General features: G+C 35.2%; 1 protein-coding gene across 1 annotated transcript in view; it reads right to left on the minus strand.

Moving 5' to 3' along the window:
• The window catches only part of LOC136031051 (CDK5RAP1-like protein), a 118,138-nt gene that overhangs the window by 14,666 nt on the left and 88,011 nt on the right, over positions 1 to 15,461 (minus strand). The gene's annotated exons all lie outside the window — the stretch shown is intronic.

The raw sequence follows: 15,461 nt of genomic DNA on the forward strand, positions 1-15,461 counted from the left end.
AGGTTTACCGACTCTTGAACATGCAACATATAATGGTCCATGGGAAAACAATCCGTATTCAGATCTATACCTCATGATTCTAATGATTGCCCTTGAGCTTTGTTGATGGTGATTGCTAATCGACCATTCCCTGAGTCGCCATCGTCATTTATATATCCCCCTGTGCACCCCGGCGTCCCCTTTGCAGTTATGTCCCTGTGTCCCGGTCGTCATTTATATTCCCTGTGTCCCGGTCGTCATTTGTATCTCGGTGTCCCGGTCTGTATATACATTCGTTTTTTAGTTTTGTTTTTCTCCTTTATTTTTTTCCTTTTTTCTTTTTTTTCTTTTTTAGTTTATTTAGATTTTTAGATTTTTTAGTTTTTTTATTAGTTTTTAGTTTTTTTGTAGTTTTTACCATTTTTTTAGTTTTTTTAGTTTTTTTTTTTACTTATGTCCTGGTCGTCATTTATACTCCCTGTGTCCCGGTCGTCATTTGTGTCTCGGTGCTTTGTTGATTGCTAATTTATATTATATTTATATTTATATTTTTTATATTTATTAATATTTTTTTAGTTTTCTTTTTCTCTTATTTTTCAGTTTTTTCCTTTTTTTTAGTTTTTTCTTTTTTAGTTTTTAGTTTTTTTTAGTTTTTTACCTTTTCTTAGTTTTTTTAGTTTTTTTAGTTTTTTAGCTTTTTTAGTTTTTTTATTAGTTTTTAGTTTTTTTTTAGTTTTTGCCTTTTTTTAGTTTTTTCAGTTTTTTTTAGTTTTTTGTTTTTTACCTTTTTTTAGTTTTTTTTTAGTTTTTTAGCTTTTTTAGTTTTTTTCTTTTTAGTTTTTTTTTTGTAGTTTTTACCTTTTTTAGTTTTTTTTCTTCTTTTGTATTAGTGTGAAATAATTCAGACGTCATATGCGGACAAACACGACGTCACTCGACAGACAGACAGACAGACATAACCCAGAAAACAACTTATTTTTATATATATTTATTCATATTTTTTTAGTTTTCTTTTTCTCTTTTATTTTTCAGTTTTTTCCTTTTTTTTAGTTTTTTTCTTTTTTAGTTTTTAGTTTTTTTTAGTTTTTTACCTTTTTTTAGTTTTTTTTAGTTTTTTTAGTTTTTTAGCTTTTTTAGTTTTTTTATTAGTTTTTATTTTTTTTCTAGTTTTTGCCTTTTTTTATTTTTTTCAGTTTTTTTTTAGTTATTAGATTTTTACCTTTTTTTAGTTTTTTTTAGTTTTTTAGCTTTTTAGTTTTTTTTCTTTTTAGTTTTTTTTGTAGTTTTTACCTTTTTTAGTTTTTTTCTTCTTTTGTATTAGTGTGAAATAATTCAGACGTCATATGCGGACAAACATGACGTCACCTGATCCATCCACAGATCCACACACAGACAACTTATTTTTATATATATAGATATATATATATATATATATATATATATATATATATATATATATATATATATATATATATATATATATATATATATATATATATATGTATATATATATATATATATATATATATATATATATATATATATATATATATATATATATATATATATATATATATATATATATATATATATATAACTGCTGCTCCTTTTAAGCATAAGATTATGAATCTAGAGTAACATAAATCTATTTTTACGACAGGCTTGAGCTAAAATTCTGTTATTAGGGTCGCTTCCCTATCCATAAAGAATTTAAAAGTTAAACCAAAGTAATAAATCATTCGAATTTTCTTTGAATTCCCATTCTATCTTCAGCATAATATATATAATCTGTAAATTGGTTTGCCTTTATAACTCCCAATAAGTCCTACACATTGAAAGCTGCTTTGTTACATAGCCACAGGATGCCTACATAGTTTGACGCTTGAGGTACTCTTATGGATCACGGACGATTTCATTGTTCCCAGCTAAACAATTGCGTTTAGAAACCAACGAACTTAATATTACATCTAATGTTTTTAAATTCCACGCTTTTATGTCAGCTTTCCACCCAAGGCGCGTCAACATTGTTTGTGTTTTTAGTAATTGAAGAAAATTAATTTCATGCCATGTTTGATGCGTCTCGCTCAGGCAAGTGTTATAATAAAAACGCGGCTTCCTCTGCATGCAAGGTGATAAAAGAGGAGCAAAAAAAAAGAAGAGGAATTTTATTCTTACAAAGGCTATGACTTATAAGAACAAGAATTGCTAATTTACACATATTGGTAATAAGGTTACACCCTTTTGAATACTGTCTATAAAACTGGCTCAAATTTCATGATAGCCTATATTTTTGAGAATCATGCAAAACTAACGCTTTACTAAAAGCACAAATAATATTCGCTTTAGTACAGTAAAAATGTATTGCACAGGAGGGTATTCTTTTTACAGTAAAAGAAACGAAGTATTCTCAGATATTTTTATATCCTTGAATTCGCTTAATTTTGACAACTTCGTCAAAATGTGACCATTCAATGATTGACTTAAAAAGAATTTGAATTTAAAATGAATATTCCATTGTTGAGTTTTGAGAAAATCTGGAGTAAAAGAGTACGGGTAAATGATAGCGCTACAGAACCACATTAGAAATCCACATCAAAACTTGAAATTCTCCACACTCTGGGCACAAATAGCTGGATTTCTTGAGTTTACATTGTGGTTTATTAGTTCTTGATCTTGATTATTGAAGGCCGGTAAGACATAAAGGTAAGTCGCCATAAAAATCAGTCTGTCTTCACGTTTAACCTTCTGCAGCCGACATAAGTATTTTTCTGCTGCTAGATCAACATCATTTTTCACGTGCGTTTGTGTTTTCACAAAATATAAAAATATATGGAAACGTCAAGTTCAATGCATTTGATCTAGCTTTATAGATGTAATAACAAAGGATTTTATGACAAGCCAAACGAGGCCATAAAACACTCAATTGTCCATGGGAAAAACAATCAGTATTAAGATCTATACCACATTTTTCTAATGATTGACCTCGAGCTTTGTTAATGGTGATTGCAAATGCTAATCGAATTGGGAATTGCAATCTTTTAAATTGAAAAGGCAGATCCGTTGGAATCATGGGAATGCGAGGAATAAGAACAGCCTCACCCTCAAAAGGCCCTGTCAAGATTGTGGCCTCTATTAGGTTTTCCATTGTTTTTTTTTACGGCAAGTCGCGTGCCATTGCAAAGCTTTGGTGGGTTGATATTTCTGAAAAGTATTATTGGTACGCCTATTTTTAGTTGTAGCACGTGTGGTGGAAACCCTGAAAGATCTATGAAATTTAAAAATTCAGATGGATAATTAACTGCTTCATTTGGTTCCAAAACTGTGTCGACTGACTTGTAAAGGACTGCCTGGTCTCGAATCTTGGTCAAAACAATATTGTTGATTTCGTGGACGTCTATATTTTTGGGTGCGAGAATCGCTCTTTCACTTAGCCATTTATTATTTTTATAATTTTTTAGAATATTCGGAAATACTTTTTCAATCAATTAATTTTTGGACGTCACTAAATTACAGAAATCAGCAGGTAGTTGTATACGTCCTGAAATTGAGTCTATCGTATCATAAATGTCTTTTTGTTCCGACGTTAACTTGGAAATGTTATTTTGTACATACGACAATAGATCATTCGTACTGTAACTTTTTTCACGATCCAATTCTACACATGTCGAAACAGCAGCGATACGGTTAGGTGAAGGCATTCCCAAATCCTGAAGAGGTTTGTTTGCCATACGTACGCACAAATCTTCTATAATAACTAAAGTGTAGTTATAAATTTCTGATGTAAAATCAAAAGTCATATCTGACGTCTCTAACTGTTTTCGATGGAGTATATCTTCGGACATTTTTGACTTATATTTTTCCCATAACTCTGTAGGAGCTGATGGAGAGCAAGTTGTTAAAATGATGCCAAACAATGCACGAATTTGACTTGGGGTTGACGTTTCGCACTAATTGGGAATATGGAACAACCCACTGGTTATCTACTTCGATGGTGGTACCGTTGCCATTGTAGGTTCTTCAGTCATTTTACAATTAGAAATTTCTCTTTCAACGGTCTTCTTACAATTAAAAATTTGTCTTTGAACGATATTCTTAAATACCTGTGTCCTGGTCGTCATTTATATTCCCTGTGTCCAGGCCGTCATTTGTGTCCCGGTATCCCAGTCTGTAATTTCTCTTTGAGTGTCCCGGTCGTTATTTATATTCCCTCTGTCCCGGTCGTCATTTGTGTCCCGGTCAGTAATTTCTCTTTGAGTGTTTTTTCTTTTTAGTATTTTTTAGTTTTTTACATTTTTTCTTTTTTCAGTTTTCTTTTTCTTCTTTATTTTTCAGGTTAATAATGGGGAATATGGAACAACCCACTGGTTATCTACTTCGATGGTGGTACCGTTACGCTTCTTTATTATTGCTGTTTTACCACCATCTTCAGTAGATCTTCTTCTATATTGTGGGTAACCATCATTGCCAGTAATTGTGTTGGGTACTAAAAGTCGAGGATATTGCTTTGTGCACCTTCCATTGGCCATGCATGGTGAATTTTCGTTCAGTGCACCGCAAGGTCCATGTATCATATTTTTACAACAATATCATATAGCCCCTTACCAACATTTTCATCAGGTATTTCAGCGGAAATCACATCGTCAATTTCATTAGAAGTAATTTATAATGTAGCTAGATTAGTATATGTGCGTGTGGCAATCCCTGTTTTTGCCATTCCACTGAGTACATCCAGCATCGCACTGACCCGAACACTTCAAGTTTAACTATGCAGTTTATCAGTGATTTCAACTTTTGCCGGAAGACACGGGCCGTAATGTCATGTCTATAAACCGTCGATTGTTCTTGAAGTAAAAGCTGCTGTATCTCGTCCCAAGATTGATTACATGTAAATGTAATAAGTAAATCTGGACGACCATAGATACGAACATACGCAATAGCATCTTGAGAATATTTATGCATATGACGGGGACTGCCAGCATATGACGAAGGTAAAATCGTTAATCTTCCAACGTTTGTGGTATTACTGTCATTTAAAACTATATCTTGCAAATGAATGTATTGTTCAGAGCGGAGCTTGGTCTGATTCAGACGGATAAATAGCAAACGTTCTGATTCAATTTTTGCATACATATCAACGATGTATTGGTGAAACAATTGACGGCATTTTAAAATATAATTGTCTTCATCCTGCCGAATCATTAGTTTATAGGAATAATAATGCATTGCACTGCATTTCTTATTCATTTCTTTGTTAGTGGCTGGATTTATCAATTTAATATAAAAGTGATAGCCGTCGGCTCCATCCCAAAGAATGATGGGATATTGTAGGGCATCGTAGCATCGATGAGTTTCAGCAATTCTTACCAACTGAGCGTTTCGCTTATGAAGAATAATATCTCGAGGTAAAAACTGATCACCGACCATAACGATTGCCACTTCGTGGATAGTTGGAAAAAACACTTAGATTCTGACGTAGTTCCAGTAAGCAAAGTCTTCAATGGCTCTGGGGGTGCAGGCAGTTGAGGAAGTTTAACTTTTCCTGAGGCGCAACACATTCCCATTGTTTCACCATTAAATTTCAAGGCCTTGCAGTAGGGAAAAATTTTAGACATAGTCCCGATTTGAACACATATACTATAATTATCGACTGGGCTGTACCTGAATGCCATGCGATAATTTTCACGTTGCTCTTGTGATTCCTCGGCACGCTTTCTTTTGGCATTATCTCTTGAAGCCGCAAGCCTGTTTTCAAGCTGCTCACTTTCTCTTTTAGCAGGAAGTCTGGTTTTGCGTTGCTCTGGTAGTTCCTCGACATGCCTTCGTTGACAGAAGTTGCACAATCCTAATTTGGCATTATCTCTTGAAGCCGCAAGCCTGTTTTCACGTTGCTCTTGTGATTCCTCAGCACGCCTTCTGTTCTTACTTTCTCTATCAGCCGCAAGCTTGTTTTCTTGTTGTTCTTGTGATTCCTCGGCACGCTTCCTTTTCTTACTTTCTCTATCAGCAGCAAGTTTTTTGGCATAGACTCTTCGAGCAGCTTCCTCGGCTGTTGCCATTGTAGGTTCTTCAGTCATTTTACAATTAAACATTTTTCCGTCCACGATCTTCTTACAATTAAAAATTTGTCTTTGAACGAATTTCTTAAATACCTTTAATGACGTCATCGTTATAACAAACATGACGACAACTAACATCATGACATGATGACATGATGTCACTCGACAGACATAACACACAAAAAACTTATTTTTATAATATATATATATATATATATATATATATATATATATATATATATATAGATATATATATATATATATATATATATATATATATATATATATATATATATATATATATATATATATATATATATATATATGCATCATCGAATATTTATTAGGAGGGTCGGAGCTGGGAAATACTTTATTATACAACATATTATATGCCATTATTTCCACGATTTTGAAGATACATTTTTCAAGCCAACTTTTATACAGATGTTCCTCAAGGACCCTCAAAGAGGGGTAAGCCCCCAATCTAAGGAAACAAGAAGACATTGAATATTCTATAGAAATAGCAAATGAGAAATATCAATCTGCGAACGAAGTGAGAGGCAAATTTTTAGCTTCTAATCAGCACTAGTTCAAACTTGTTCTTAGGCCTTGGGTTGAGCTCAGTGAAACAGGGCCTGAGTTAAACGAGGGTCGATTTAAATAGGCGTTCAGTTAAGTGGAGTCGAGTTGCACATAGATTGAGTTGCACGGAAGTCCAGTTAAACAGGGGTTCAGTTGCGAGAGGGTTCAGTTATACAGGATTCAGTTGTTTTGAGTTCAGTTAAACGCACACCTTATCGTGTTTTTTTTTTGCTTTTTAATGTGTCCGAATATGACGTCATTCCCATTAAAATATTTTTCTTTCAAAATTAAGACCGTAAAGTATAGCCAGCCGAAGGGTACAAGCCCTAGCCATGGCCCACCAAAATATTGTCACGCCCCACTTGTGAGAGCTCCGCCCCACGTTGGAAGTCCAAGTTGAAAATTAATAGATGAATTTCTGCAACAAATGTGCCAGAGCGGGGCAGCACTGTCTCTCAAATTGGAAAGCTGAATGTATAACTTTTCGACAAATTGACATATGTTGGTTTTCCCAATATATTTGGCACTCTACGGCTTTTTGTCACCCTTTGGCTTAAAATTGTCATTTTACACCGCAAAATGGCAGACAATATCACTTTGTCTCAGAACGATCTTCTTCAGTTATTAAAGAGGTCAGTAGAACGTTTAATGTTCTTTCTCATAAGCTTTCGTCTAACACCCTAGAACCATTGGCTCAATACGATCACACATGAGAAAGAAAAAGAGGCAAATGAAAAAAATACAAAATTTAACATTTTTGTATATAAGGGCTTAAAACATCTGCAATAGATTCTACTCTTTCTTTTAGAACAAGAGTACACTCTGCCCTTTTCAAATATTGACCACATTTTGTCAATCTAGAAATCTTTGATATGAGACATCCAACTCAGTCTATTTTATATATCTGGAATCACCATAAAAATAAAATTCTTCAATTTTTTAGATTGTAATCAAACGTTTTTAATTGGGTAACCATTAGCACAAGTCGCTTCTTTACAGTTCGTTAGCACGGATTGTTTAACGCAAGAACTAACAGCATAAAACCCGATTTTTTCATTTAAGCATCATTAAAACAATTTTTCGTGTCAACTGCCTCTCCATTCAAGTAGATTTATTGACTTTATTCATGAATCCCCCCCCCTCTACTCTTCATCTTTTGTACCAGAATGTGAATGGAATCTATATATATAAAAAAATAAGTTGTATGTGTGTTATGTCTGTCGAGTGACGTCATGTTTGTGTGTCGACTGACGTCATGTTTGTCGACTGACGTCATTATAAGGATTGAGCTGTCTGTCGTCATGAAGTTGTTTGTCGACTGACGTCATGTTTGTCAACTGATGAAATTACAGACCGGGACACCGGGACACAAATGACAACCGGGACACCGGGACACAGGGAATATAAATGACGACCGGGACAATCAAAGAGAAATTACAGACTGGGACACCAGGACACAAATCACGACCAGGACACAGGGAATATAAATGACGACCAGGACACAGGGACACAACTACAACGGGGACGCTGGGGGCACAGGGGGTATATATAAATGACGACCGGGACACAGGGATTGTTCGAAGAGAAATTACAGACCGGGACACCGGGACACAAATGACGACCGGGACACAGGGAATATAAATGACGACCGGGACACTCAAAGAGAAATTACAAACTGGGACACCGGGACACAGGGAATATAAATGACGACCGGGACACTGGGACACAACTACAACGGGGACGCCGGGGGAGACAGGGGGATATATAAATGACGACGGGGACACAGGGAATGTTCAATTAGCAATCACCATCAACAAAGCTCAAGGGCAATCATTAGAATAATGAGGTATAGATCTGAATACGGATTGTTTTTCCCATGAACAATTATATGTTGCATGTTCAAGAGTCAGTAAACCTGACAATCTATTTAAACTTATATATATATATATATATATATATATATATATATATATATATATATATATATATATATATATATATATATATATATAACGCGCGGGGGGGGGGCGTGGGTGGCGCTAAGCGCCACCCCAACAGCTAGTATTATATATTATGAAAAACAACAACATTCTTCTGCAATAGGAAGGGAGCTATAAAACAACATCACTCTTATTCACCGTTAGCGCTTGGTTCGACCGTCTGTTTAGCCATCTAGCCTTATAGATGACTGTTCTCGCCAAAGATATTGAGTTCAATGATTTTAACAAATTTAAAATGAAGAAATACATATAGATTTATCTAAAGAGAAAAAGAAAGACAAAAGGAGTAAATAAAGGATGGACAGAACAAGTCAACTATCGATACTCTCAAATAACTCATTGTAAGAATATAGCTAAAACTAATCATAAATTGGGAAGCAATCAAGAAACTCCTTTGGCGAGAACCCAACGGAAGCAATTAGCTATGGTTAAAGAAGCAGTAGAAGCCATGGACTTGACTAAGGAATATCTTTGAAAATTTTGACCCCTTGTTTTCAAAGTGCTGGTTTTCAACCAAGATTTATAGTACCTACTTCAATTTTCTTGCTGTAATTCCGCTTTAATTACTTCGACAAGGCTACTAAAAATGCAGCATTAATTAAAAAATAAAGGCATGTAAATAAGAAGATGAAGTACAAGTACGTAAAGTGGGACATGAAGTTGTCCTACCCTGTGTTTCACTTACAAGTGAATCATTTCTTTTTTTTTAAGGAACATTATAAACAAGATGTACTAAAGAAAGAAAACAAGAAGGACCCAGTACTTTTCACCGGGATCCAAATAGAGCTATAATCCTTACACGAAGAAAAGAATTCACAGACATATCAAACTGTTTCTCTACCACGACGATGACAAACAAACTAACATTTTGGAATATTTTGACTGAATAGCCAAATGCCATCCTCAGCCAACAAGAAAAAACAAAATAAAACAAAAATGATTATTTTTACAGTTTCGATTTTTTTTTTTCGTTTTCGTCGAGGAAAGCTTATCGGTATTACGCTTGAAATAAACCTCGAACTAATATTATTTGGCTTTTAACTGACTTGGTAAAGGAAAAGCCCTAATCTCTTGGAATTATTTTGCTAGTCTATGACAAAAAGACACTGTAGTCTCTGTAGTTACTTAGAGCAAACACTTTCTCCACAAAGAGCCATTTTTTCATACAGGAATTTCCAAGAAAGAGGGGGCTGCGGACAAGCATCTGGATTTTAGCATTTTCTAATGTGTTTTTCCAAGACGTTTGAAGATAAGGCAATTTTTAGAAGTCAAAAGTGATTGTAGGGCAACCAGTACCCCTCCCGCACTTTTTCTCCCAAATACATCCAGTCAAAACTTTGAGGTAGTCATTTGGTTTAAAATAATCCTAAGATCAAATGGCTATACCTCCAGGGTTGTTATAACACCCATTGTCCCCGGGGCAAGGGCTTTCATTTATGCAAATAGCCTACTGTTAATATAAAGGGTTTTATACTTTGAAAGGGGGAGGGAGGTCATTTTTGATCCTAGGGATTCAAGAAGGCAGATGGTATTAATGTGAAACTTTAAGGAAACTTTGAGAGGGATGCTGAACACAGTCAAAACTTGTAATTTGCATGTTGGTTGTCGTAAGTCCCTGTCAGAAATATTTTAGGAACGGCTGAGGGGCAGGAAGTTGAAACTTGCAGGGTATGGTGAGGGGGATATCGAAGAGTCATTGGAGGGCGGCCTTCCCCTTTGTACTTTTTACATGCCCTCTCTCCTCAAGACTGATCAAAATTTAAATTTTGCAGAATGTAAATTCTGCAATTTGCCCATTGTTTACAGGCATGATTTATCATAAGGAAAAGGAAAAATGTTTTATTCTAGGCCCAAAATCAGGGATGTCATTTTCTATGGAACAGAAGTGCAACTACCAACCCCAGATACCCCAATCTACCCCCCCCATAAAATTTAGTGTCTTCAAAATGTTTGTCAAAACTAAGATAAGCCTAAATAATTCAAGCATCCACAGAAACGGGCGATTTTTCCTTAGTATATCTTTGCCTTTATGGTAGTCTGTGGCCCATTCTTTAGTTTTTACAGTGGTTTTCACTTGACTTGAGAAGATCGGATCCAACGTGTATCCCCCCAGGATTTTGACGAAATTACGCCACTACCCAAAAGGTTGAAATGCTAAGATGCTAGAGGGTAAAGATCCAAAAAGGCTGAGAATATTAAGGTGAAACTTGGAGGATGTTAATGGGGATACTTAACAAAGTGAAAACACACTATATGCAAGATAATTTTCAAAAGGCTGTATCAACATTATCTAAGGTATGGCTGAGGGTATTCTATTAAAATTTTCATGGCATTTTGAGGGGATATTGAAGAGCGATTGGAGGGCAGCCACATCCTCCCTTTACCCATCAACGCTTATGGAAGTTTGGAAAAGGACATTTTATCCAAAGCAGTCAAAAAGTCTAACATACCTAGCCCAGGGCATGGGTAGTAAACTATGCAACTTACCCATCATTTACATACAGGATTTATCATTTAGGAGGGTAGAATGTTCGATCGTGAGTGCAAAACATGCATTAATCCAAAAACGTCCAGAAAAATTAAAAAAAAAAACAATTTTAAATGAAAGTAAGGAGCGACATTAAAACTTAAAACGAACAGAAATTACTCCGTATATGAAAGGGGCTTTTCCTCCTCAACGCCCTGCTCCTTACGCTAAAGTTTGACTCTTTCTCTTAACTCTACATTTTAAAACAGTAAAAAACTTTAGCGTAAAGAGCAGGGCGTTGAGGAGGAAAAGCCCCTTTCATATATGGAGTAATTTCTGTTCGTTTTAAGTTTTAATGTCGCCCCTTACTTTCATTTAAAATAATTTTTTTTGTTTAATTTCTGGACGTTTTTGGATTAATGCATGTTTTGATCTTGGCTCTCCGCACACAAATAATTAAAACGAAATTTGCATATTATTTTTTTTGGGCTAAATGGCTTTTTCATAGTTTTAATCGGAAAATTTTGAGAAAAAAAGCGAGGGAGGAGGCCTAGTTGCCCTTCAATTTTTTGATTACTTAAAAAGGCAACTATAACTTATAATTTTTTACGAACATTTTCATAGGTAAAAAATATACGTAACTTACGAATTAAATTACGTAGCGAACTACCTCGCTCTTTACATTAAAGCTTAAATTTTGTCCCAATTCCTTTTGAATGATCCCTGAATCACAAAGGCCGTAGAATAAATAGTTGAAATTACTAAAAACACTTTAGCGTAAAGAGCGATGTATTACGAGAAGGTAAACCCCTCATATTCGTAATAATGTCTGTTCGTTTTAAGTTTTAATGCTGCTTCTCACTTTCAGTAAAAAAAAACGTTTCATATTTATTTTTTCATTGTTTTTTTTTTTAAATAGTGCTAGAAAATCCTGCGCCCCCACCATTGAAAGTCTCTTCCCCCATGAGAAGTTCCTCCATGGAAAAATCCTCCCATAGAACCCCCCCCCTCAAATCTCCCACCCAAACCAAAAAATCCCACTGAAATCGTCTATACACTTCCCATTAACCAATACTATATGTAAATACAGGTCAAAGTTTGTAACTTGCAGCCCCTTCCACGGGGACTGTGGGGGAGTAAGTCGTCCCCAAAGACATAGTTATAAGGTATATCGACTACGTTGAATAAAATGGCTATCTCAGAATTTTGATCCGATGACTTTGGGGAAAAATAAGCGTGGAAGGGGGCCTAGGTGCCCTCCAATTTTTTGGGTCACTTAAAAAGTACACTAGAACTTTTGATTTCCGTTAGAATGAGCCCTTTCGCGACATTCTAGGACCACTGAGTCGATACGATCACCCCTGGAAAAAAACAAAACAAAACACAACAAAAAAACAATTAAACACGCACCCGTGATTTGTCTTCTGGCAAAGAATGCGATATTCCACATTTTGTAGATAGGGGCTTGAAACTTCTACAATAAGGTTCTCTGATACGCTGAATCTGATGGTGTAATTGCCGTTAAGATCATATGACTTTTAGGGGGTGTTTCCCCCTATTTTCTAAAATGAGGCAAATTTTCTCAGGCTCGTAACTTTTGATGGGTAAGACTAATCTTGATGAAACTTATATATTTAAAATCAGCATTAAAATACGATTCTTTTGATGTAAACATTGGTATCAAAATTTCATTTTTTAGAGTTTCAGTTTCTATTGAGCCCGGTCGCTCCAAACTACAGTTCGTTACCACGAACTGTTTGATTAATACAGAGTAGATTTTCTTACGGAAATAAAGAGTGAAATATGAGCCAGTAAACTTGCTCTTACAAACTGACACGTGATAAATTTCAATATTTAAATGATTCTAAAAACTGGCACTTAACTGAAAATCCAAGAAAGACCCCCAAAAATTGGGTGTTCTTTTAGGAACAGAATTTTTCATAAGTAACCTGCAGAAAAATACTAATTTATAGGATTCTATATACCAAGTATGATATTGATATCTTTTAGTATCAATAAAAAAATCTCTAAAAAACTCCATTAAAATTCTCAAAAAAACTCAAAGAATCTCAGTTTCCAGTAAAGTGCTAGTTTTTACATCCTACATATACAGGAATATATCCCAAGCAAGTTTATTTGAGCTAATTTTGTAGATGTATCTCACATAATCTGCGAAGCAATAATTTCACTTCATCTGAAGTAATAACTTTGCTCAGTACTTCCGTAAACAAAAAAAAAACTTAAAAAATGTGACTGCTCGTTTCTGGTCTCTTTTAAACATACACAATATAACCATACAAACTATTATTAACATTTTAAAGCCAAAATCTACTTCAAATTAAAATGTATCTAAAAACATTCCCTAGTCTCAATCACATAAGGAAACAGAAATATATAAAAAAAATAACAATAAACCGTCCAATGGCTGGTGAACTATAATAATTAAAACCTGCTATTTGCTTTCTCTTTCAATCTATATGGTTTTGTTTCGCAGAGCTAATAGAATTGGTTCCGAACGACTTAGAAGCCACACGAGAAAAATTAACAAAACCATATTGATAAAATTCTTGAGCTGTGAGCCTAATAGGACGTGTTTCTGAAAGCATAAAAATAGGCTCCAATTATATTCCATACTCGTGAGCTGCCGATTTTTGCGCAAAGTGTGCCGCATAGCTCCGTAACATGTGGCATAGTTTCATAGAAAATTTAGCTCTAGCCTAACATCGCTAGTCAAGTCTCAATGGTTTTTCGTCTAAAGTAATTAAATCCACCATAGACTTCACAATGAAGAAGTATAAGTCATTCCAGGTCTTAACAGACATAGTGTTTTACGCTTCGTCTCTTTATAGGTTTTTCATCTTGGTCATGGGGAATTAATTTTAAGTAATTCAAATTAATTTAAATTACTTTAATCAATTTAAATTAATTCATCCCATACAAAAATCTAAACTCATTCAAAATTACAAAGAAAATGTCAAGTTTCTGGCCTCCAAGTCATAGCCACGAGCCATTGTTAGCCAGAAGTATTAGGTAATTAAATAGTAGGATTCGTTAGTCAAGCTATTTATTTTGTTTTTGTAAAAGAAGCAAAAGAAGAATTAATAATAGTAAGAGCAAGGAAAACATAGTTATGTAGATATGTTTGGTCTATGTTGTTTAATATCTCATAAAATCTTTCCTTCTCTACCTTCCTTTACTCTCCGTTCATGGTAAGTTTAGATTTTCACTTTATGAAAAACATAGTCGAGATAGACTTCAAAGATATCATGGACATCAAAAATACCGACTGTTTAGCTTGTTTCTGTTCATGCATAAAAGTAGCGCGGATGAAGCCTCTCGTGTACAGGAACTGCTAGCGACGGCAAAATGCCAAAAAAGGTTTGGGTACTTAGATTACTCCCTCCGCCCTAAGTATTCAGTGTTCTAAAACAGCATAGCCACGCATAAAGGTCTGGCCCATGCGGGACTATCGATTAATTTTTTCTGGGAGGGGAGAGAGGATTAAACTTTAAAAAGTAGAACTATTTCCGAGGGGAGCCCCTTCAAACCAATCATGGGTAGATTAATTCCCCAGTGTCCATATTTTCAAAATTTGAAAAAATAGATCTTTCGCCAGTGCTTGTAAGTTGGTTGTTCAGCCTAAAATTGGGATCTCTCCTTTCCCCCATAGTGTGCAGGTAGGGTCAGAACAACTTCTAGGCATTTTACAAGTGCTATACACAGTTTTAGCTACGACTTTAAAGACGTGTGTGCATTCGTAAATAAGCAGTGAGTAAAAAGAATTGCTCTAATATTTTTTTCTAAATTCGCCTTCACCGATTACAGTGTATTATACTTCGAAATCAAGGAGGCACACTCGTGCCTCTATAAAGAGGCGAACCACGACAATGTTAAGCGATCTTCGGTTCCAGTGGTCGCAGAGGGATGGGGAGGGATGCATTTCGTAGCCCGAGCTCCAACTAAGAAACCTGGCGAATTTCATCCCCCTCCGACTTTTCCTTCAAGGGGAAAATCTGGCCGAGAGTTTCGACCCACCAACCCCACCCCCCTTTAACGTTGTCCGATCGGGCTGAAATTCACAAGTTAAGGTCCCCTAGGGCCCAGGAGCTTATCCGCGAAATTTCAGCTCCATCCGATAACTCCTTCCCTGTTTTCCAGAAACCACGCATAGCCACATAATGTTCATGTTCTCCTTTTGTTTCTTTTTCGCCACGCCTACAGGTCACAGCCGACATCGGATCTGGGTGTACGAAGACTCATTCGACGCGGAATTCTTCGAGTAATTTTCCTGGAAAGTTTCGTCAGAAAATCTTAACCCCCCGATTTTCTAGCTTAGAAAAACCCATTTCCCCATAAGAGCCCATGTTAATTTTTGAA

Source organism: Artemia franciscana, chromosome 1 (assembly GCF_032884065.1).
Source record: "Artemia franciscana chromosome 1, ASM3288406v1, whole genome shotgun sequence".
Lineage (NCBI taxonomy): Eukaryota > Metazoa > Arthropoda > Branchiopoda > Anostraca > Artemiidae > Artemia > Artemia franciscana.